Below are 17,598 nucleotides of genomic sequence, written 5' to 3'. Positions count from 1 at the left end.
ACTTTCCATTTGATGATGAGTTTCTGTACTTGATTATCTGACTAAAATACTGCCATCCATTCTTACTTTGTATATAGTTCTGTCAAATATGGTTATTGTGTGCCCAAGTTCTCAGCATATTTGCCATGGTTCTTAACCTTTTGGAGTTCAAAGACCCATGTGAAGGTTTTACAGAAGATGTAAAATCCTCCTGAACAGTGCTCTAATTTACAGCTTACTCAAAATGAGTAAGATTCTTTTCAGGAGGTTCAAAGACCTTCAGAAATCAATCCACAGGCTCCCTAGTGAACTACAGTCAACAGTCTCTGATAGAGTCATAAATTATACAGCTCCCACATAATTTAGAAGTTATTCCTAGAAATTTTTTGTGTTGCAATTGGGTTACGATGGATAGTGAGGCCGGAGAGGGAGGTTTGCCATACCAACCAATTTTGGACTTTTTCCCACCAGCAACCGGAAGTAAACTAAAGTGGTTAATTGTGGAAGTGAAATGCATGCATTTTAAACAGCAAAATCGGAAAGTATTAAATACACAGGAGAAGAAAGACAGGAAGCAGGAAGATCGTCCACCAGTCTGTGGGCACAATAATCTGGGTGAGGCATAGCGTTCTAAAGCCTTTCCAAAACTAAGGGTGCTCCCTTTCCTAAGACAGGTCCACTTTGATTCTTTGAAATAATGAGACAGAAATTTTCAAACACCTAAGAGCATTTTGAAACTAGACAAGGATTGTTCTGCAGTTCCATTTATTTTCTACTCAGGCCAGTAGGGGGCACTAGCTGCCACGATTTTGTGTTCTCCTGCCTAGGTGGGGTGCTTCAAAAGCCTATGCAGCCTAGGATCCACCCAGGAGGGATGGTGTACCCCTCCTGAACCGGATGACTGAGGGGCCCTGCTCAACATCCACATCCGGGTTCAATAGTGGGCGCTCCTTCCCTTTTCATTACATCCCTCAAGGCAGAAACGATGGGCCACTCATAATGTTATTCAAGGCTGGACCAATGAGGAAGTACCTCTTCATTCTCTAGTAGCCAAAAACAACCAGCAAGCAAAATTTATATATAAGGACATTTCTCAAAAAACTGTTGTGAAAATTTAAAGAGAGAGAGAGAGAGAGAATGGTCTTCCAGGAAATTTGCACGCAGATCATGATATTGGCTCACTTTGCCATTTCCCATGTATTTCCTATGAGAAAGGGGATAGAACATTAATGAAAAGGTGAGGACTGGCCACAGAGACATTCTCATTCTTATAAAGGGGGATTTGGCAAGGGCCCCCGAGCACAGGGCCCAAAATAAGACAGGATCAATAGAATTAAAGAAAATAACAAGATTGCAGCATTAGTTTGTTGATTCTGCTCAAAACTTGGTATTTAGTTAGATGTAGGACGGAAACCAATAGTTCCAAACTATCTATAGAACAACACCCACACACCTCACGGAGACGCTTCATGCTCTGGCCCAACCCACCTTGCAGCCTCCTGCCCTGCTACTGCCCCCCTCGCAGCCTGTGTTCAATGACCCCGGACTACCAGACACACCGCAAACCTCGATGTCTCTTTAAGTGTCTGCACATTGTCACCTCGGCCTGGAATGACCTTCCACATGATTCTCCATCTGGTGAAACCCCTTCCATCCCCAAATCCCAAACCCACAGCCACCTTCCCTTGTAAGCCCTTGTTACCTCCCTCTGCCCACTTCATGCACTGCATGCATGTAACACTGCCCCCTCTGGGCCACCTCGGCTTGGGTTCGTGTGCACGATGCTCATCAGAGTACCATTTACATCCTTCCTTCCCACTGCCGTGTGAGCTCCTTGAGGAAGGACTGTTGTCCAATTCCTTTTGTTTCCCACGCTGCTAGCACAACGTGGGCATATAATATATCAGTATTTCTTAGAGAGAGGGAGAAAGAGAAAGGAATTTCAGTCAAGAAGTTATTATAATAATAGTCAGAAAGTCTCATATAAGCCCAAATATGGAAAGTGGCATGAGAATGGAAATTCAAAATTAAGAAAATAAGATAGATTAGATTACATGGTGATTATATATAGGGAATGAGAGAGAAGGACTCAAAGGTGATTCCAATGAAATCTTCTGGCCCAAGAGGCTGAGGATAATGAAAACATAGGAAGAGTGGGATGAGGAAGAAAGTGAATTTCTGTTCCCGACGTCTGACTTGATACACAGGAACATCCACATGCAGACGATTAACGGCTAGTTGTGTATTCAGAGCTGATGCTTTAGGAAGAGTCCAGGGCTTAGGGCACGACAGTGAAAACTACGGGGTAGATATTGGAGAGAAGACCGATGACTAAATCTGGGGTTTTTCGTCTGTTTAAACAATGAGAAAATAAGAGAAGGCCGTGGAGGGATCTGATGAGGGGGCACGTGAAGTGACTGAAGAAAGCGCAGTGTCTAAGGAGCCAAGAAGGGAGAGCAGTTCAAAGGGAGCAGGAGGCCAAAGGCACGGAACGTCAGGATGAGGCACAGCAGGCCTGCTGCAGCCACTGGCCCTGTGTCCGGAAGAGCCGCCCCAGAACGCCCGTGGGGCCAGTGGGGCGAGGGCGTGAGGACAGGGAGTGCGGCCTGCTCTTAAAAACGTTAGTCGTAACGGGGATGAGGGAGGTTTCCCAAACATGCTGTGATTTTTTTCTGGGTGTGATCTACACTGTCTTTTAATCGAACGTTGGCCCTTATCAAGTTCGTTAAAGTTTCAACCACCCAAAGCTACAAAGGTATTTTTTGCTTTTTAATTTAAGAAGGCAAGAACAGAATCTAGGTATAGGCCTAGAGTTGAGGTGGAGCAGTAGTTCGATGATTCATTTATTTTAAAGTGTATCATTTAAGTCTAACTATGAATTGGTGGATTTTTTTCCCTAAAAAGATGAACCCAGAAGACCTGAAAGAGTTCCTTCCATCAAAAAAAAAAATAAATAAATAGAACGGCTGCTATTAAGTCCACCTGGAGTTGTGTCCAGCTGTGGTAGGACTGGGCCCTGAAATGGGGTCAGGGTTTGATTGTGAGTTCCACCCTCTCGAAGTCATTATTTCTCATTTGTTTCTTCCCCCTGTCCCTCTAGATTGCAGGCTGTGTTGTTTAATGTAGCAAAGGGAGAATTGAAATGTCTGCCTTCCTCGCAGTTGAGTACTTTTTATTGTCCCATTCCCTATTTATTACCGAGCGGATCCGTGGGGTTTAAATCATAACCGATGAGACTTGTGGCTGTCTCATCCCGTGCCATGCCCAGCTCAGGAGGCTTACCCACTGAATTTAGAGTTGAAGACCTAGGTGTGTTAATTCGGTGTTAGCCGATTCTAATGTAAATGTATTTTCTGAACTGGTTTTGAGAATTTAAATCTAGTTAAGAAGCAGGCTTTTCAGAGATCACAGATAATAACTAGATAATACATTCAAAATCATCTCACTCTTCAGTGACTTCTTGGAAATTACATTTGATGAATTTCTACAAAGGAAGCATTACTTTCCCAGGGGAAGAAATAAGAAGCCAAAGTGAAAGGACCTAAAAGGGGTATGAAAACAGAGGGGAGGGACTACTGCTTCTGGTAGCAACAGAGGAAGCATTTCCTGCTGAACACCAACTTTAATGAAAGCTGTATTTTCTGTGTAATATATTTACTCATGTATTTTGTTTATTGCATATGTGTTAGTGTCTCCCCACTGGAATGTGAGCTGCGAAAGGGTAGGGATCTTTATTTTGTTCACTGATGGGTGCCAAGCACCTAGAATAATGCCTTGCACATACTTACTGTCCCATGACCATCTGCTGCGCAAGAGAACAGAGTGGGTAAAACCCCCTTAGTCTTGTCCTGGCTGGGTTGCTCAGTTGGTTGGAGCAAGGTCCTGATGTGCAGGGTTGCAGGTTCAATACCTAGTCAGGGCACATGCAGGAGTCGGCCAGTGAGTGGGTGAATGGGTGGAACAGCTGACTGATGCTTCTCTGTCTCTCTCAATAATATTTTTAAACAATTTAAAAGCCCCTCAGTCCTATGAGTCTTTCACTTTCCTACTGCAGAGGAGCTCTCGTCAGCTTTCCCTACCCTCTCAGAACCCTCTCTTTTCTCCCACCAGTGCACTTGTAAGACATCTCACTGCCCTGGAGATCACCGTCCAAAGGGAGCGTAGTCCATCTTCTGCTCTGCTGGAGAGACCTTGCACGCGTCTTTTGTGGGAGTGAGAGAAAGGGACCTGCAGCCCACTGGTCTTGGTTGGTAGGGGGAGGGGCATAAGAGAAAAAACTAGTCATTAATTTTAAGCATACAAACCGAGAGAGAATTTGGATATTAGCATGGCTTTTATAAGATTTTGGTGAGAATTCTGGGCTCTACACTTAAAACAGCAAGCTGTTGTTTTGATGACGATGTCGTTGATTGCCCCAGGACAAAAGGTAAAGTTTGTGGTGAAGCCATTATATTCAACTTTTGTAGATAATGTTCCCTCTACCCCATTCCATTATTGAACAATTAAAGGGTTACAGTCTTATTGGCATACAATATATTAGTTTCAGGCATACAACATCACTTGAATAAAACTAAGCAAAGCAAAAAAACAAAAGTGGCTACAATATTGTATGAAGACAAATTTAGTCACAATCTTACGATATTCTATTACCTGTTTGGCTGGCAGGGTCATACTGGCAAAAGAGTAGCACTTATCAAAATGGAAGAAAATAGGAGAACGAAGAACATACACTTTTGCACCCACAAGGACCCTCTTATCCCTTTGTGGTGGCCATGAAGACCACTACTTAGATCCCCTTTCCAGAAACGCCATCTGGGAAGCATGTTTGACTGACAGCCTCCAGCTGCTTCCCCTTGAATCTGTCACAGCACTCCTGGCTGCGCCGAGCTTCCTCTGGGCTTCTCCCAGGCAAGGGTGGGGCAGGGGATGGGTGACCAGGGGCAGGCCATCCCAGCAGCCCAATGCGGAACTCCTCTAATGTGCAAACTTTGCCCCGGGACTCCCTGTGGGCCTTGCCTGAGACTCTGGAGAATAGCACCGCCTCTGGGACTCTCCCGTCCAATCCTTCCTTCCCTCTCTGCTCTCACGGGTGTTAGATCTGCTTCCAGGTCTGGAGGTTCACCTGCCAGCTCCTTGTCTTTCCTCTTTTATCTTTCATGGGCATTTCCTCCCAATGAACCTCTTGCATATCTCATTCCACCTTGACTTTAGCTTCTTGGAGAACTTGAACTAATACACCTCCAATAGCTGGTACATTCTGTTAGCTCACAAAATCCTCGATTACCAAAATTAAAGAAAGATATTATGGGTGAAGATGTCATCTTCTAAAAGCCTTTTTGGGGATGATGAAGCCTAAATGTATGTGGCAAGTGCCATTTCTGACCGTGCAGTGAGGGTCTCGCCCTGTGGTGGCTTTGGGCGGTCCTAAACCCCGTGGGTATGCGTGTGCTGTGTTCAGTGTGTGGGCAACTAACTCTCCCTAAGAAGAACGACAGCTTTTATCACATTCATTTACAAAGTTATCGACAGTGGCAAATGATTGTCAGTTAACTCAGTAGTTCAAAAGTTACACTAACATGAAATCTGTGTTACAACGTAACTTATTTTATACAGTAACAGTCATGCTTCCATTTTCTACTCCAGGCTAAATGAACTTCAGTGGTATTTAGAGCCCTGAAAATTAAGCCTCTAGTCTAAGGATAATCAGTACTGTATTCTTGACCTAATATTGAACTTTTAAAAGAAGTCATGCTCTGATTTTGGTAGTTACTGGCATGAAAGAAGTACAAGTAATTGAAAAATCAATAGATTAACTTTTTTGTGTGTTAGAGGCTTGAGAGTGAGTAAGTAGTAGGTGCCCCAGCCTCAGTGCAGATGATGCTTAGCGGTAATCCACTGGCAGGTCCGGAAAAGCAGCTCTGGCAGCCGTCCTCGAGGAGGTTTACGTCAGCACCGCTTACATCAGCTGGACTCAGAACATTTGTGTTGCCAGCATAAATGCTGGCAGGTCAGCATCTCCATTTGTACCCGCTGCCCCGAAATGTGTATAGTTCAATTAGACCGAAAATAAGAAGTGGCGTGCTGATCACTCAAACCTGGAAGTAATGACTTCCTCAGGGGACATTCCTGCCCAGCCCTGGGGAATAATCTAATCTGTGTCACTGAAAAGTCACGCCCTCATGGTTTGTTCCCTACAGCAAACTATTCTCAGAAAGTACTGACTTTACCCCTGAATCGAGTGGAATATTTATGGTGAGTTGGGATAAATAATTTGTCTAGATACCCGCGGACAGCTGTGCTCTGCTTCTACCAACTCCAGCCAGGTGCTCTGAATTCTTCCCTGTGTGGTTTATGTTGCTTCTCAGTTTAAATGTGGGAAAGCAGGCTTCTGCAGAGAGAGCCAGAACCAGCAGATCAACAGAACGGCCCTACAGTCCACTGTTAGGCTGAAACAAGTGAGTCTTCCAAGGGGGGAGCAAGGTCCCCTGAAAAAGTAGGTCCATGAGCAGCAGAGGCTTAGAACAGATGCAGAACTCCCCCCTCTGCCCTTAAATGTTCTTTGGCCCTGACCTCGGTAGAAAAATGTTTGCTCAGTGCCCTCAATTTCTGTTTCCGGTAGCACTGAATGATAATTTTAGGAAGCAGCTCGTGTTCATTCCTGGAAAACTAGAAGAGATTTTGTTAGGGGCGGGGAAGGCAAAAGATATATAGATGGCTATCTTTTCAGTCATCAAGGGGAGAAATAAATCCAATATGTTTTAGAAAATACTGAATCATTTGAAACCCTTTCTGTGAAGAGTCAGGTAGTGGGAGTAAACGTTAGGAGAGTTTTTTAAAAAAAAGTGCTCAGACTTTTGAAGCAGAAACCAGAGATTCATCGATGATGATGAATAATCAAATACTAACTTCTAACAAGACAGAGTTGTTACCTCAAGCTAAGTTCCTTCCTGACCACTAGCTGAGTTCCTTACTTATATTTCTTCCTCTACTAGAACCTTCCTTTTCTAAAACAAGCAGTTGCCTACATTCTGAATTAAAGCATCTGTTCTGAAGCACACATGCACCCTCGTAGAAATCTGAGAGGGTGTCAGCCAGGGCAAGGCGGTCCTCAGGATGATTCAGACCAGGTGAGGGCTCGCCTTTTGGGTTTTGTCTGGTTACTAGGAAACTTGGCACCAGATGCTGAAAGAGACCCAGAAAGGATTATAGAATTCCCAGCTTGGGGCGGCCAGTGTCCTCAGTCAAAAGCAGTCAGTGCTCCCCAAAACGCCCGTGAGCATAACACCCCCCTGGCTCTAATTGTATTTTAAAAGAAAAAGCATAAAAATCTTTTCCTCCAGCTTGACCAATGTCTATTGCACATGTGAAAAACGGACTTTCATGGGCGTAATTCTGGAAGAGCCCGAGTTACGGACGTGAGGGCCAGAGTGAGGTGTGTCAGGGGTCACAGTCACTTCGTTAACACAGAGGGACCCTTTTCACTTGCTCTGCATCTTCTCGAAGATCACGAGCAGCTCTGCTCCTGTCACCAAGAGCCACTACTCAGCCTTTCTGAGGAATTATAAAGGACACACAGAAAAAGCCTCTGGAGATGAAAGAAGTGAAACGCTTTCCCCATCTAACAAAAAGGAAAAAGGGTCACAGGAAATTACGGACTGCTGGGCTTCTATGAGCACCAGAGTAAGTGACAAAACCAGCCATTATCACACCGCACACGGCACAGAGCAGCAAACGTAACCTTAGTAGCAGCATCATACTGACCGGGATTCTGTAGTTTGTTTATTTTTTAAGGAATGACATGAACAAAGCTGTTTTAATGCCAAAAAGTTTTCTGAGTCCGTGGCATTGGACGAACTACATGCCATGGTGCCATAGACTAGGAGTAAGAAGGCACGGGTCCAGCCTTGTCTCTGCCACGGAGTTCTCACGAAACTGAGTAAATTACTCATCCTTTTCTTTCTTGGATTCGCCTCCTTTAAAATTAAATACTTCCTACTTGCCAATATCCCCTCACTAGAGACCTTGAGAGGCTTTGGACTGGGGTCTAAAATCCCCAGGAGATTCGTATCTCATAGATGCCAGCTGGGGTGGCTGCCTGGCTCAGAGGGTCACTACTTGCTGGAATCGGCCCCTTTAATGCAGAAAGTTTGGGGCAGAAAATGGTCATATCCGGACTACAGGCTCCTATTCCCTTTGCCTACAGCTGATGAGTGCAGGTATAAACACTTCTTTCAACGGAGCTGATCAAATTTTCTCTCCCAGGACACCCAGTGCAGAGACAGAAAGGCACCCAAAGACATTTTTTAAATGGTTACATAACAGAATGGAATAATTCATGAGCAGTACTCTCAGCCCCTCCCCATACACATTGGAGTGGCTTCTTCACGGAGCCTAGGACTAGCCGGAGCCTGCAGTGCTGCAGAGACTGCCCCCGGCCCATTTCCCATTTCTCCCCTTTGGGATGCTCCGTTCTGCAGCCCCCTACCCCTAACCGAGAGTCAACCACATGCCCCTGAGAAGTTCTGAGACTCATGCCCATAGTCACCCCCGAGGCGCAGGGCTGGACCCTGGTTCCCGTAGGCAGCCTGGTGCGGGAATTACTGTTGCTGGCTGACACAGCATCTCTTCTGTGGTGCTCTCTGAGGCTGGGCTGCAGGACGGTGCCGACACCCTGGAGCCACACCCTGACATTCTGGAGCCCTGCCCACGCCATTGGTCCCTGTCAGACAGCATGATTAGCGGTAAGAATAACATTTGCTTTGTGAGACTTTTGTTTCATATGTATAGTTACATACTTTGCACAGATATTTATATAAACGTTACTTATATAATCTTTAGTATACAGAGATGTTTTTATAAATTATGTCATGTTTATATTATATGTTCTAAATTTATATTTATATATTGATGTATATTAAATTTCTTATTGTGGCTCATTGTTAAATAATGCTCTTGGTGAACTGCGACCTTCACCTACAAATAGATTAATATACGTGAAACCACTCTTGGTAAATGGCAGCTGCAACACATAATACAATAGAAAGCTTATCTCAATCAACACAACTTAGAAAAGGGAGAAGCAAAAGTATAAATACAGAAGGTTTTTCATTTATAATTTCGTTGACACCGTCTATGGCATTCCATTCATGATCCATTCATGAGCCTAATAAACAGAACAGATACATTCTCCCTTTATAACTGAGTAGAGCTAGAAATCTAAGCTCAAAACAGAGAAGTTGGAAATGGAAACAGGTCAGTTAAACTTCGCCTACAACTGCATCTCTTAAACAAGGCCCATTCGATGACCACCTCAGGGCCCTAGACGTCTGAATCTCGTCATTCAGGCAAAGGTCTCAGTGCCTGACCTTCACATTTCATTACCTCTACCCCATCTGCCATTTTGCACTGGCTTTGTAAGTTTGGCATGCTATTGATTGATAAGTGAAATGTAAAATGCTGTAATTTAATCATTTAAATTAGACCTTTTAATTCTATATGGAAAACAAAATGTTGCGATAAATAGGTAAAAAAATAAAAATTTCAAACAATTTTACACTCGCATGACTCTACGAAACGTCAAATACATTTTAAATCTTCCTTAATCCATTCAGTCAGTTGTGTTGGAAGTTAACATGTTCGCCCTGTCAGTGCCTGGTCAAGCCTGAAAGAATCAAACTCTCTGACTCGGGGCTAAAAGGAAAGTTTTAACACATGAAAAGCTGTCAACTACCTCGTGATTTCTTCCAGTTTATGGGCTTCCATTACGGCAGTAATTGTCCCGCTTAAAAATCCATCTACGACCTGCTGTCAGATATACTTCTTTCAATTAAAGGTTATTCTCCCCGTTAATGTTTCCAAAAGTAAACTTTTTTCTTTAGAAGTGTGGAGTTATTAACGAGTATGGGGAATTAGACTTGCTCATCACGTTCTTTGGCAGTTAGCGTCGCTCTGCCTACTACTTTTTCCTTCGAGACACCACAGCCTTTTTATGCTCAGCTGCCTGTGCTTGTTCATGATATCTGTCTCCACGAGCCACACCTGCGAAGGCAAAGCCTCGGTGCCAAGGGGAGCGGGCCAAATCCCTTGTTATGTTGTCAGAGTGAGTGATGACGCTGGAAGCTTGTGGGAGAACAGCAGAAACTGTAAGATTCTAGGATGCTTTATCTAGATCAGAATTTGTGCAAAGCTCCGGTGTTGTGCATTTTCTTTAACATTTTTTATATTCGACCTGAGCCAAAATTTTATTTTGAAGGTCAGATCATTCTATATTCCAAGTTACTCAACCAAGGGTATTTTTCAGTATTTTGTTATCCAGAGTCATGGGTATACAATCATTTGGTATTTAATTCTAAACCCATTCAATATTTTTAGGAGAGGATCAGAGTCTTTCTTTCCTTTTATAAGAAAATGATATAAAGAATGGGAAAATGCAAATTTGGCCTCTGACTGCCAATAGTTTTTTTCAGTGAGGGGAACTGTTAGGTTCTCTGTTACCTTTGTTCCAAAATGTTGAGCATGGCTGCAAGGTCCTTTGTGATTTGTTCCTTGTCTCCCAGTATTGCTCAGTTCGTGTAGTTCTTTAAGAGACACCCGACATATCATCCTCCCCACGCACTTTTCGGTTCGTGGTCATTTTAAAATACCACGCTGCAGGCTCATGTGAGCGAGGAGGCCCGCATGCAGGAGAGCCACCTGGACACGGGGCAACATTCTAACCACTTCACAGCGGGGCCTTGGGCACTACCTCCAAATGACATCACACATACAGTCGCACGAGTGCACTGGCAGGGTATTCATCACTCAGCTACTTGTCATACAGTTTCGCCATGCCCATTGCTGGCCTGCACTGCCTAGGTGGCTTTTTAAAATAAATTCTGAGATTTCTAGCGAATATCACTTTTTGTGTGTGTGAGTGGTTTTGATTTATTAAATGTTAACATTTAAAAATATATCACAATTTTCATAGATTTGTTTTGGCATTTCTTCAGTTTTTAATAATCTGGGACCCTCAGCAATTGGAAGTGGTCACAAGCTCTCTGTTGTTCTTTCACACATTCCTGCTTTGGTACTTGACGTGTCCTTGGTCCCCTTTGCTCTTCTTAAAGAAGCAGCTCCAACTGACCTCTTACCCTTGGGCAGAACTAGTGACTCTCTCCTCGTTGCTCTCATAGTATGGATCTTTATTATGACCCTCATATTCTACCTTATGTGATTTTATATGCACATGCCTGTCCCTCCCTATACTGTGAGGACTCAAAGGCAGGGGTGTTGCCTTTGTTAAACTCAAGTCACCACAGCAACCGATGTTCTTCAGTCCATTCCTAAGGCCAGCTAGTACCCAGGGCACACTAAATACTGTGACTAATTGGCATCTCTCAGAGTGTGTGCATACTTCAGTTGTGTACTCGTCAAGAGTTGTGTATTCATTAAGAGTCAGTGGGGAGGGGACAGTGAGGCTAGGGCATTACAGGAACTACTATAAAGGACACATGGACAAAATCAAGGGGGAGGGTGGAGGTGGGGGAGGGAGGTGGGTTCAGCTGGGGTGGGGTAGAGGGATGGGGAAGAAAGGCATAGAACTGTAATTGAATAACAATAAATTTTTTTTAAAAAGAGTCAGTTGCCAGATTTACTAGTTATTGTAAGTATGTAATTTCATTAAATATTAAACAAACATAAAATGAGTATAGCATAAATGAAAGTTTTAATTTTGTAAAATGTATCTGTAAAGCTTTGGGAAAAGTAAAGGCAAATCACACACACACAGCTGTCAAGTACATCATGAGAAATACCTCGATAAACAATTGAGGGGGAAATCTTAAACATTGAAAAGGATTCTACACTCAGATTGACTGCAGGTATATTTAAATCTTCGCTCTGTTTTAAAGACATCACAGTTGAAACAATGTAACAGGTGCACCAAGACAAAGAAATATGGCCAAAATGAAAGAAGAAATCAAAACTCCAGAAGAAGAACTAAGCGATGAAAACATAGACAATCTATCAGATGCAGAGTTTAAAACACTGGTAATCAGGATGCTCACAGAAAGGATTGAGCATGGTCGCGCAATAGAGGAAGAAGTGAAGGCTATACAAAATGAAGTAAAGAAAAATACACACAGAACCAACAGTGAAGGGAAGGAAACTGGAACTCAGATCAACAATTTGGAACAGAAGGAAGAAATAAACATTCAACTGGAACAGAATAAAGAAACAAGAATTCAAAAAAATGAGAGGCTTAAGAACCTCTGGGACAACTTTAAACATTCCAACATCTGAATCATAGGGGTGCTAGAAGGAGAAGAGGAAGACCAAGAAATTGAATACTTATTTGAAAGAATAATAAAAGAAAACTTCCCCAATCTGGCAAAGGAAATAGACATACAAGTCCAAGAAGCTCAGATGTTCCCAAACAAGTTGGACCCAAAGAGGGCCACACCAAGACACATGCATCATAATTAAATTGCCAAAGATTAAAGCTAAAGAGAGAATCTTAAAAGCAGCAAGAGGAAAGAAGAGAGTTACCTACAAAGGAGTTCCCATAAGACTATCAGCTGATTTCTCCAAAGAAAACTTGCATACAAGAATGGACTGGAAAGAAGTATTCAAACTCATGAAAAGCAAGGATGTACATTCAAGATCGCTCTATCCAGTAAAGCTATCATTTAGAATGGAAGGGCAGATAAAGTGCTTCCCAAATAAGGTAAAGTTAAAGGACTTCATCATCACCAAGCCCTTATTATATGAAATGTTAAAAGGACTTATCTAAGAAAAAGAAGAAGATAAAAAACATGAACAGTAAAATGACAACAAACTCACAACTATCAATAACTGAAACTAAGAAAAAAAAAAAAACCCTAAGCAAACAAGTAGAACAGGAACAGAATTACAGAAATGGAGATTACATGGAGGTTTATCAGCTGGGTAGGGGAAAGGGGAGAATGGGGAAAAGATACAGGGAATAAGAAGCATAAATGGTAAGTACAAAATAGACAGGGGAAGGTTAAGAATAGTGTAGGAAATGCATAAGCCGAAGAATTTATATGTACAACCCATGGACATGAACTAAGGGAGGGCATATGCTGGAGGGAATGGAGGTAGCAGATGAAAGGGGAGGAATGGGAGAGAAAATGGGAGAACTCTAATAGCACAATCAAAATATACTTAAAAAATTAAACATATTAAAAAATAAAGATATCACAGTTGAAAAGTATGCGTGAAGGTCTGTGTTCTTCCAGAACAAGATAGAGCTCCAAACCACAGTCCCAAACTAAAAAAAAAATTCAAAGTATTGGCTTTACATCAAAAGATTGGCAAATTAATTTAATAAGAACAAAATGATTAACAAATAACTTTTTAAAGCTTTCTCTTCTTTAAACTTCTTTTATACATGAACTAACAAATCCTTGATAAAAGTTCTTCTATTGAACCTTGCCGACCCCTAACCTTTGCCAGTAACGGTGTGTCAAAAACTGGAGCCAGACTGGAGAGAAGAAGGAGGTGTAAAGAAGGAGATGGTTCCTCTCTGATGCTAAACTTGACATGTGAACTGAGGTGCTGCCTGTGGCAATGAATCAATCACCTTGTGGAAGATGCTGGATAAATCATCTTGTCCAGCATCTTCAGAGAGATGGAGAAAGATGTTGATTTGGGTCCCTGGGTATTGCTCCTAAGATCAGATACCCACCTTCCATTCTGGGATTGGTCACACAACAGCATCTTTGTTTTTGCTTAAGTTCAATCAATTTGGGTTTCTTTCGTATGTAAACATGAAGATTCTGATAATGCAAAATACAAAAGACACCACTACATTATATATTGTCATTACAATGGAAGTTGTTAGCTGACAACAAGTGTCATTGGACATCTCATCTGTGCCAACTCTGAGGATACGAGCAAACCAGAACAAAGGCCAGACTTCATGGAACTCATAGTGCCCTGATGACTGGAATGGACTAAAAATATAAATTTTATATCAAGGACAAAGAGGGGAGAATTGAATGTGGGGCAGGGGGTGGGCAGGGCAGGGGAGAGCAATGGAGGAAAAATAGAGATGACTATAACTGAACAACAATAAATTTTTTTTTAAAGAAAAATATATCTATACCACACTGATATTTATATTGTAATATAATCATATTTATTATGCATTAATGGCTAATAAATCCAACATGGGCATTAAAGAAAGAATCTTTTCAAGGGAGCAGCCATAACCCTGGAGTTGAATGCCAGTCAGAATAACTCTACACCCTAAAGCATTCCTCGTGCTACTGTCAAACTCAGGATTTGGTGTTGCAAGAACTAGGACTAATTAAGTATGGCAATTTCTTGTGCTGGCATGATATCAGTATGCAAAGAGGCCTCATTTGACTTGATTATTGCTATACAGCAGTGCTTATAGAATTTTAGACCTAGAGGGGACTGGTGAGTAAGAAAAATAAAGCACAGAAAAATTAAGTGATTCATTCACAGTCAGCCAGACCATGAGCACAGCAGATGTGTTAAGATACCTGGTCGGTCATGATCAGTTAGAAGTGTCACAGTAGTTTGTTACTACTAATAGAATAGTGGTGTTTGGAGAGTGGGAGAGAAAGGTGTCAGTCCAGTCCCTGCTAGTGCGCTAGGTTGCACACTTCCCCGGAGACTCCCCGGGGGAAGGACTGTGTAAGTCATTATTATGAGTCAGGTGTTTCTTGACATTGGGGGCATAAAGGCTAGGAATCGTGAGCTGGTGAAAAATTCAGGACTGGATCCTCCCTAGCACCCTGAGTTTTCTTAGAAGGTTTTGTTTTTAAATCTACTTATAATAAAGAATAGGATAGACTCTCAATCTTTAAACATCAGAAAAGAAGAAAAGTTAACATATGGTTATTAGGGGTCCAAAGGAAATAAACCATATCAAACAAAGCTCAGTCTGTAGTAACTGTAGACCCCTTTCTGCTTCTGTTTCTCAGAGAAAAATCCCACTGATCTGGAGGGAATTTTGTTTTTATTCCTTCTAACTTAGTTTTTCTTGTTGTAGAGGAAGTCGATATCTTGCCTAAACTTGGGCTTTGTGACATGGTGTTAGAACATGCCTTATTCATGCCTCATTCAAATACCTTAGATGAAACAAAATATCATTCACTTGGGCTTGTTCCTGTAAACTTCAATTTTCAAAAGCTTTTAGTGTCAATTACCTCCCACAGCAAAGCCCCCTGATAACGCTCAGAGTGTCATATCATCAATCGCAGGTCTGTGATTCACAGTAAAATCTAATTTCTTGTAGTTACTGCTGAGAGTTAGGCTGCCATAATCAATTGAATTCCTAAAGAAAATGAGCATCTCAGAAGTAAACCTGAACTTATTAAAACGAGCTTCCAATCAAAATTTCCAGCAGCAGTGGAGCTTTCTAATTTGGTTCACTCAATGCATGCTACTCAGCAGTTTTAAGGATATTTTTTCCAGAATATAGTGAGATCTTTCCCCATTAGAGAAAAAAATTGAATAGAAAGTCATTCATACAATATTAATAACTTGCTCTACTTTACAGCTTAGTAATAAAGTTATTTATGCTGCCAGAGGCATTTCATGACATTTGCAGCGGAAAGATAGCAGTAGACAAGAGGGCCGGGCCTGTGCCATTTACAAACGTCAGAACCACAGTGCCTCCCTGCAAGGCTGCGTAGCAGAACCGCAGCCAAGGGGAACGACCCCCGGACAAATCTTTATCCCACACACAAAAGAAGAGATAGAGACTCTAAAACCATCTCTGTCCTATCTTTTGGAAGAAATGAATAGCAGAAATTGTCATTTAGATTAGCAGAGCCTACACAGATCATCTCGTTGCCACACCACAGTTATCTCTTTCCCAGATCAAATATATTCTTTCGAGATTTAAATTACACATTGCACCTAGCTTCTCTTGCATTAGCACAAGCTGTGTTCTCAACCATGCTATCCCCATGCACAGGGATGTACTTTTCATTTTTGATTATGCACCGTTTTATATTTTATTTTGTATTATGTTCCCTACATTTGGTTCTGAGCACCTCAAAAGCAATGATCACATCTTACCCAGTGCCTCTCTATCGCTCATAGCACGTGCCACAGTGGTGGCAAAGAGGGCAATGCCGAGGAAGTATTTGTAAATTAAGAAATAGAGTGCCAAAGTTTTGTCTGATAAATAGTTACAATATAGTCATTTTCCATGATTAGATCTAGAATGTGCAAACAGAGGAAATGGTGGCATAAATAATTCAAAATAGCAGATAATTGGAAAGGCATTTATATTTTACTTTGAAATGCATCAACACTGGCCACAAATTTATAGAACAGCCACTTGTAGACTAGCCAGGAAACAATGAGTGGCATGCCGTGGTAAGGAAAAGATGAACGGGCACGGGAAACGTTTGTCTTACTTTATTACCCAACATTCATCCCCCACTTTCTTATAGCTTCCTAATATCCATCTAAGTAATTATCTCCTCTATTATGTGCAATCCTGTTGGGAAAGTGAACCTGGGCATCGCTGGAGGCTGCTTGAACTAACTTCTTGTTATTTCCTGGCACAGCTAAGAGCTGGTACATCCCTGCCCTAAGTCAGTCAGACCCTCTTTTCAAGGACTTTGAATTTCAGGCCATGTTGTGCAAAGGCAGAAAAGAAAACGAACATTCCAGGGCTGGCACATACATGGATGTCTGTCTCTGATACCTAGGTTCCACGAACTCCAAACAGGGTTCTTGTGATCTACTCATAGTTTCAATGAATTCACTATTAATAGAACTTCATAAAGTTAACTTCTTTTATTTGCAAGTAACATACTCTAACAACTAAGTCAGGTCAATGCTTCCCTAAGAAATATGGAAATGGAAAACTGGGAGAGAGACACAGTACACCTTAAAGGTGCAGTCAGAGAGGGTGTCACGACTTAGAATCAGGGTCGGAGGCGCACAGGAAGTATGGGAAGGCTGTTAGTGTGCATCAGTCAAAGATAAGGAGGAGCAGAGGAGGCTGGCTCGCAGGGTGAGGAAAAGAACAGAAATCACAGAACGAAGCAGCTATGCTCTGTAACCAGTGCTGCAGCCTCTGGGTTGGCCTGGCTGCCAACGGTGGTCCAATTCACAGCCCTATTTCCCAGGACAGTTTATATTTCTCTGGACTTTCATCATCTTAAGAAGCCCCTCTGTACTCCTGCAGAGGTTTCAAAATGAAAATACAGTGGTTAAGGTTGGAGCTCTAGGTTTGAACTTCCTACATGAAAATCCCAGTTCCATCACTTGTTACATTTTCTACATTATGTCTCATAACAGCCACCTCAGAGGGTGTTGATGAGTTTTCCACAAGGTAATCCGAGCATGGTGCTTCTCATTGCTCCACTCTTCCCCCACAGCATCCATTGCACACTGCACCAAGTGATCTTTGATAGCATGACTCGCATCCCCGTTTAAGGCTTCCTCTTGCACTTAGAACAAAAATGGAGCTAATTACCACCACCTACAATTTGTCATGACCTTACTCTTGCCTGCCTTTCCTATCTCCTGCCCTAATTATCACCAGTTGAACTTGAGCACATACACTGGCCTTCTTTCTGTCCTTCAGACACATCAAGTTCATTCCTGCCTCAGGATCTTCATGCT

Source organism: Desmodus rotundus, chromosome 11 (assembly GCF_022682495.2).
Source record: "Desmodus rotundus isolate HL8 chromosome 11, HLdesRot8A.1, whole genome shotgun sequence".
Taxonomy (NCBI): domain Eukaryota; kingdom Metazoa; phylum Chordata; class Mammalia; order Chiroptera; family Phyllostomidae; genus Desmodus; species Desmodus rotundus.
Note: the sequence above shows the minus strand (reverse complement) of the source record.